Genomic DNA, 7,500 nt, shown 5'->3' on the forward strand with positions numbered 1-7,500 from the left:
GGCAGCCCGGGTCGGTCTCTGCAGACCTGGAGGCGCTAGACACAAGTCTGGTAAACAGGCTAAGTCTCGACATGCCACCTCTTACTATCCTGCAGGTACCCCGCCAATCCCCCCGGAACCGGCTGGCAATTGGCGAATCAGCGGGACGAATTTGAATTCGTGACCGACTCTCTGACACCGAATCGCCGCAAACGCGTTTCGATTTTTCGGCTTCGGTACCTCCCATCAGACTTTGACTGGCCATATCTCCGGACTCACGTGTCGCAGCCGGGACCTTCAGGTACCGTTCGACGCGTCTACCCCTGCCCCGTCGAATGGCGCCCCTCGCGGTGTGGTCCGATTTCCGCATTTTGGTCAGATTTGCCTCCAAAATTTTCAGATTGAGTTGACGAATGCCCCCTACGGGGTAACCTCTTGCCCTTTCGGACCTGGTCCCTGTGACTTAATTTCCGCCTTTTGCTCAATCGTTTCCCCATTTATAATTAATTTTAAAAATCGGGTTACTCAGTTCTGGTTTACCAGTTCCCTCTTCGGACTTCGTTTTTGGTTAATCATTTCCGGTTCACCAGTTCCCGTTTTGGACTTAGTCTCTGCGGGCCGTTTCTCATCTTTTGGTTCATCAGTTCCCCTCTTTTAATAATTTTTTGGCTGCTTTCGTTTGATCATTTCCCTGCCTTCTGGGTAACTTTTCCCCCTTAGGACTTCATCGCCGCACATTGTTTTCGACTTCTGGTTGATCATTTCACCCCTTTTAATCATTTTTGCAACTTTTGGTGAACCATTTCCCCCAGCTTCTGGTTAACCATTTCCCCTTTGGGACTTAGTCTCTGAGCATTCTTTTGGGATTCTGGTTAATCATTTGCCACTTTTTTAAAAATGTTGCCGCTTTTGTTTAATGCTTTCTGGTCAACCTTTCCCTCTTTCAGACTTCACCGCGGCACATTGCTTTAGCCTCCTGGTTAATCATTTCACCCCTTTTAATCATTTTTGCAACTTTTGGTTAACCATTTCCCCCTGCTTCTGGTTAACCATTTCCCCTTTGGGACTTAGTCTCTGAGCATTCTTTTGGGATTCTGGTTAATCATTTGCCAATTTTTAAAAAATGTTGCCGCTTTTGTTTAATGCTTTCTGGTCAACCTTTCCCTCTTTCAGACTTCACCGCGGCACATTGCTTTAGCCTCCTGGTTAATCATTTCACCCCTTTTAATCATTTTTGCAACTTTTGGTTAACCATTTCCCCCAGCTTCTGGTTAACCATTTCCCCTTTGGGACTTAGTCTCTGAGCATTCTTTTGGGATTCTGGTTAATCATTTGCCACTTTTTTAAAAATGTTGCCACTTTTGTTTAATGCTTTCTGGTCAACCTTTCCCTCTTTCAGACTTCACCGCCGCACATAATTTTCGACTTCTGGTTGATCATTTCACCCCTTTTAATCATTTTTGCAACTTTTGGTTAACCATTTCCCCCAGCTTCTGGTTAACCATTTCCCCTTTGGGACTTAGTCTCTGAGCATTCTTTTGGGATTCTGGTTAATCATTTGCCAATTTTTTTAAAATGTTGCCGCTTTTGTTTAATGCTTTCTGGTCAACCTTTCCCTCTTTCAGACTTCACCGCGGCACATTGCTTTAGCCTCCTGGTTAATCATTTCACCCCTTTTAATCATTTTTGCAACTTTTGGTTAACCATTTCCCCCAGCTTCTGGTTAACCATTTCCCCTTTGGGACTTAGTCTCTGAGCATTCTTTTGGGATTCTGGTTAATCATTTGCCACTTTTTTAAAAATGTTGCCGCTTTTGTTTAATGCTTTCCCTGCTTTGTGGTCAACCTTTTCCCCTTTAGGACTTCACCGCGGCACATTGCTTCAGCCTCCTGGTTAATCATTTCACCCCTTTTAATCATTTTTGCAACTTTTGGTTAACCATTTCCCCCAGCTTCTGGTTAACCATTTCCCCTTTGGGACTTAGTCTCTGAGCATTCTTTTGGGATTCTGGTTAATCATTTGCCAATTTTTAAAAAATGTTGCTACTTTTGTTTAATGCTTTCTGGTCAACCTTTCCCTCTTTCAGACTTCACCGCGGCACATTGCTTCAGCCTCCTGGTTAATCATTTCACCCCTTTTAATCATTTTTGCAACTTTTGGTTAACCATTTCCCCCAGCTTCTGGTTAACCATTTCCCCTTTGGGACTTAGTCTCTGAGCATTCTTTTGGGATTCTGGTTAATCATTTGCCAATTTTTTAAAAATGTTGCCACTTTTGTTTAATGCTTTCTGGTCAACCTTTCCCTCTTTCAGACTTCACCGCGGCACATTGCTTCAGCCTCCTGGTTAATCATTTCACCCCTTTTAATCATTTTTGCAACTTTTGGTTAACCATTTCCCCCAGCTTCTGGTTAACCATTTCCCCTTTGGGACTTAGTCTCTGAGCATTCTTTTGGGATTCTGGTTAATCATTTGCCACTTTTTTAAAAATGTTGCCGCTTTTGTTTAATGCTTTCCCTGCTTTCTGGTCAACCTTTTCCCCTTTAGGACTTCACCGCGGCACATTGCTTCAGCCTCCTGGTTAATCATTTCACCCCTTTTAATCATTTTTGCAACTTTTGGTTAACCATTTCCCCCAGCTTCTGGTTAACCATTTCCCCTTTGGGACTTAGTCTCTGAGCATTCTTTTGGGATTCTGGTTAATCATTTGCCACTTTTTTAAAAATGTTGCCGCTTTTGTTTAATCGTTTCCCTGATATGTGGTCAACCTTTTCCCCTTTCAGACTTCATCGCCGCGCATTGTTGTCGACTTCTGGTTAATCATTTTTCCCCTTTAAATCTTTTTTTGCCACTTTTGGTTCACCTTTTCACCCAGCTTCTGGTTAACCATTTGCCCCATTTTACTGAATTTTTCCGCTTTGGTTTAATCATTTCCCTGCTTTCTTGTCAACCTTTTCCCCTTTTGGACTTTGCCGCCGCACTTTGCTTTCGCCTTCTGGTTAAACATTTCTCCCCTTTTAATCCTTTTTCCCACTTTTGGTTCACCATTTCCCCCAGCTTCTGGTTAACCATTTCCCCTTTGGGACTTAGTCCCTGAGCATTCTTTTGGGATTCTGGTTAATCATTTGCCACTTTTTAAAAAATTTTGCCGCTTTTGTTTAATCGTTTCCCTGCTTTCCGGTCAACCTTTTCCCCTTACGACTTCGCCGCCGCACTTTGCTTTCGCCTTCTGGTTAATCATTTCACCCCTTTTAATCCTTTTTCCCACTTTTGGTTAAACAGTTCACCCAGCTTCTGGTTAACCATTTGCCCCTTTGGGACTTAAGTCTCTGAGCATTATTTTGGGATTCTGGTTCACCATTTGTCCCTTTTTAAAAGATATTGCTGCTTCTGTTTAATCCTTTCCCTGCTTTGCGGTCAACCTTTTCCTCTTTCAGACTTCATCGCCGCGCATTGTTTTCGACATCTGGTTCAACATTTCTCCCCTTTTAATCCTCTTTCCCACTTTTGGTTAAGCAGTTCACCCAACTTCTGGTTCACCACTTGCCCCTTTTTACTGAATTTTTCTGCTTTTGTTTAATCATTTCCCTGCTTTCCGGTCAACCTTTCCCTCTTTCAGACTTAATCGCCGCACATTGTTGTCGACTTCTGGTTGATCAGTTCACCCCTTTTTTATCCTTTTTCCCACTTTGGGTTAAGCAGTTCACCCAGCTTCTGGTTAACCATTTGCCCCTTTGGCACTTAAGTCTCTGAGCATTCTTTTGGGATTCTGGTAAACCATTTGTCCCTTTTTAAAAAATGCTGCTGCTTTTGTTTAATGCTTGCCCTGCTTTGCGGTCGATCATTTCACCCCTTTTAATCCATTTTTGCCACTTTGGGTTAAACAGTTCACACAACTTCTGGTTCACCATTTCACATTTCGGAACTTTTATTCCCACCATTACTTTGGGCTTCTGGTTCATCATTTCACGCTGTTTTACAAATCTTTGCCGCTTCACTTTTAATCCACAAACCGGGGCTCGCTTTCGGGTGGGGGGGGGTAGCGGGTTTGGGCCGGGCACTCCACATCCCGGTGTGCGACCGGGTTCGTTCTGGTACCGCTCGGTGCCGCTCGTCCTGCTCTTGCCGCGGAAGCAAACCAGACGACCGTCGGTCTCACGCCCGAGGGGAGAGGAGGCGGAAAGCGGTTTGCAGCCTTTCGCTGTACCTCCGGCGGGCAGCGCCGCACCTCCGAGTGCTCGGTACCGTTCGCTGCGCCTCGTCCGGCCGCACGCAGCGAGCCAAACCCGGAGGAAATCGGCCTGTGCCTTCTCGAGATATGGGCCTCCGGGTGGGACGGACAAACCGGGGCCCCGAGCTCGCTTTCGGCGGCCCGGCACTCGACTTCCCGGTGTCCGAACGTGATCCTTCCGGTACCCTTCGGTGCCCCTTGCCCGACTCTAGCTCCCGTGCTGAAGCGGAGTCGGTCGGCCTGACGGCCTGCCGAGTTAACCAGCGGAAAGCGGTGCGCAGCCTTTCGCTTGCAGCTCCGGCGGGCAGCGCCGCACCTCCGGCTGCTCAGTGCCGTCCGCTGCTCCCCTTCCGGCTGCACGCAGCGAACCATACCCGGAGGAAATCGGCCTCGGCCTTCCGGAGATATGGGCCTGCGAGTGGGACCAATAAATCGGTGCACATTTCCGGCTCGGTTTCCGGCCTCGGCACTATCAGTTCACGCCGTCCGACCGACGTCGTTCTGGCACGGTTCCGTTGCTCCTTGATCCGGTCCAGCCACGGTAATCAGCCGAAGATGGTGGGGGGGACACATTGCCCGCCGAGTTAGCCGGAGGAAATCGGCCTCGGACTTCCTCAGATATCAGCCTCCGGGTGGGACAGACAAACCGGGGACCCGAGCACGCTTTCGGCGGCCCGCTGGTCGACTTCCCGGTGTGCGACCGGGTTCGTTCCAGTACCGTTCGCTGCCCCTCGTCCTGCTCTAGCCGCGGAAACAAACCCGACGACCGTCGGTCTCACGCCCGCGGAGGGAGGTGGCGGAAAGTGGTTTGCAGCCTTTCGCTGTACCTCCGGCGGGCAGCACCGCACCTCCGAGTGCTCGGTACCGTCCGCTGCGCCTTGTCCTGCCGCACACAACGAGCCATACCCGGTGGAAATCGGCCTGTGCCTTCCAGAGATATGGGCCTCCGGGTGGGACGGACAAACCGGGACCCCGTGCTCGCTTTCGGCGGCCCGCTAGTCGACTTCCCGGTGTGCGACCGGGTTGCTTCCGGTACCGTTCGCTGCCCCTCGTCCTGCTCTAGCCGCGGAAACAAACCCGACGACCGTCGGTCTCACGCCCGCGGAGGGAGGCGGCGGAAAGTGGTTTGCAGCCTTTCGCTGTACCTCCGGCGGGCAGCGCCCGACCTCCGAGTGCTCGGTACCGTCCGCTGCGCCTGGTCCGGCCGCACGCAACGAGCCATACCCGGAGGAAATCGGCCTGTGCCTTCCGGAGATATGGGCCTCCGGGTGGGACGGACAAACCGGGGCCCCGAGCGGTGGCACCCTGTTCGCTTTCGGCGGCCCGGCACTCGACTTCCCGGTGTGCGAACGTCATCCTTCCGGTACCCAACCGTGCCCCTTGCCCCACTCTAGCTCCGGTGCTAAAGCGGAGTCGGTCGGTCTCACGGACGCCGAGTTACCAGGCGGAAAGCGGTGCGCAGCCTTTCGCTGTCACTCCGGCGGGCTGCACCGCATCTCCGAGTGCTCGGTACCGTACGCTGCGCCGCCTCCTGCCGCACGCAACGAGCCATACCCGGAGGAAATCGGCCTCGGCGTTCCGGAGTTATCCGCCTCCGAGTGGGCCTGACCAAGCGGGGTGAACTGGAAATCATTAACCAACGTACTTCCAGGTTTTCACCCGCAGAGGGCAGCACGCTATTCTCTTCTCCGTTTTAAATTGGGCCGACCCGGCTCCGTTTCGAGACCCGGCACTCGACTTCCCGGTGTGCGATCGGGTTCGTTCCGGTACCGTTCGCTGCCCATCGTCCTGCTCTAGCCGCGGAAGCAAACCCGACGACCGTCGGTCTCACGCCCGCGGAGGGAGGCGGCGGAAAGTGGTTTGCAGCCTTTCGCTGTACCTCCGGCGGGCAGCGCCCGACCTCCGAGTGCTCGGTACCGTCCGCTGCGCCTGGTCCGGCCGCACACAACGAGCCATACCCGGTGGAAATCGGCCTGTGCCTTCCGGAGATATGGGCCTCCGGGTGGGACGGACAAACCGGGGCCCCGAGCGGTGGCACCCTGCTCGCTTTCGGCGGCCCGGCACTCGACTTCCCGGTGTGCGAACGTCATCGTTCCGGTACCCGACGGTGCCCCTTGCCCGACTCTAGCTCCGGTGCTAAAGCGGAGTCGGTCGGTCTCACGGACGCCGAGTTACCAGGCGGAAAGCGGTGCGCAGCCTTTCGCTGTCACTCCGGCGGGCAGCACCGCACCTCCGAGTGCTCGGTACCGTACGCTGCGCCGCCTCCTGCCGCACGCAACGAGCCATACCCGGAGGAAATCGGCCTCGGCGTTCCGGAGTTATCCGCCTCCGAGTGGGCCTGACCAAGCGGGGTGAACTGGAAATCATTAACCAACGTACTTCCAGGTTTTCACCCGCAGAGGGCAGCACTCTATTCTCCGTTTTAAATTGGGCCGACCCGGCTCCGTTTCGAGACCCGGCACTCGACTTCCCGGTGTGCGAACGTGATCGTTCCAGTACCCAACGGTGCCCCTTGCCCCACTCTAGCTCCGGCGGTAAAGCGGAGTCGGTCGGTCTCACAGACGCCGAGTTACCAGGCGGAAAGTGGTTTGCAGCCTTTCGCTGTACCTCCGGCGGGCAGCGCCCGACCTCCGAGTGCTCGGTACCGTCCGCTGCGCCTGGTCCGGCCGCACACAACGAGCCATACCCGGAGGAAATCGGCCTGTGCCTTCCGGAGATATGGGCCTCCGGGTGGGACGGACAAACCGGGGCCCCGAGCTCGCTTTCGGCGGCCCGGCACTCGACTTGCCGGTGTGCGAACGTCATCCTTCCGGTACCCAACCGTGCCCCTTGCCCCACTCTAGCTCCGGCGGTAAAGCGAAGTCGGTCGGTCTCACGTACGCCGAGTTAGCAGGCGGAAAGCGGTGCGCAGCCTTTCGCTGTCACTCCGGCGGGCAGCATCGCACCTCCGAGTGCTCGGTACCGTACGCTGCGCCTCCTCCTGCCGCACGCAACGAGCCATACCCGGAGGAAATCGGCCTCGGCCTTCCTGAGATATCAGCCTCCGAGTTGGCCCGACGAGTCGGTGGCACCCTGCTCGCTTTCAGCGGCCCGGCACTCGACTTCCCGGTATGCGAACGTGATCGTTCCGGTACCCAAACGTGCCCCTTGCCCCACTCTAGCTCCGGCGGTAAAGCGAAGTCGGTCGGTCTCACGGACGCCGAGTTAGCAGGCGGAAAGCGGTGCGCAGCCTTTCGCTGTACCTCCGGCGGGCAGCATCGCACCTCCCAGTGCTCGGTACCGTACGCTGCG

The sequence above is a fragment of the Heptranchias perlo genome, unplaced genomic scaffold (genome assembly GCF_035084215.1).
Source record: "Heptranchias perlo isolate sHepPer1 unplaced genomic scaffold, sHepPer1.hap1 HAP1_SCAFFOLD_331, whole genome shotgun sequence".
NCBI lineage: Eukaryota > Metazoa > Chordata > Chondrichthyes > Hexanchiformes > Hexanchidae > Heptranchias > Heptranchias perlo.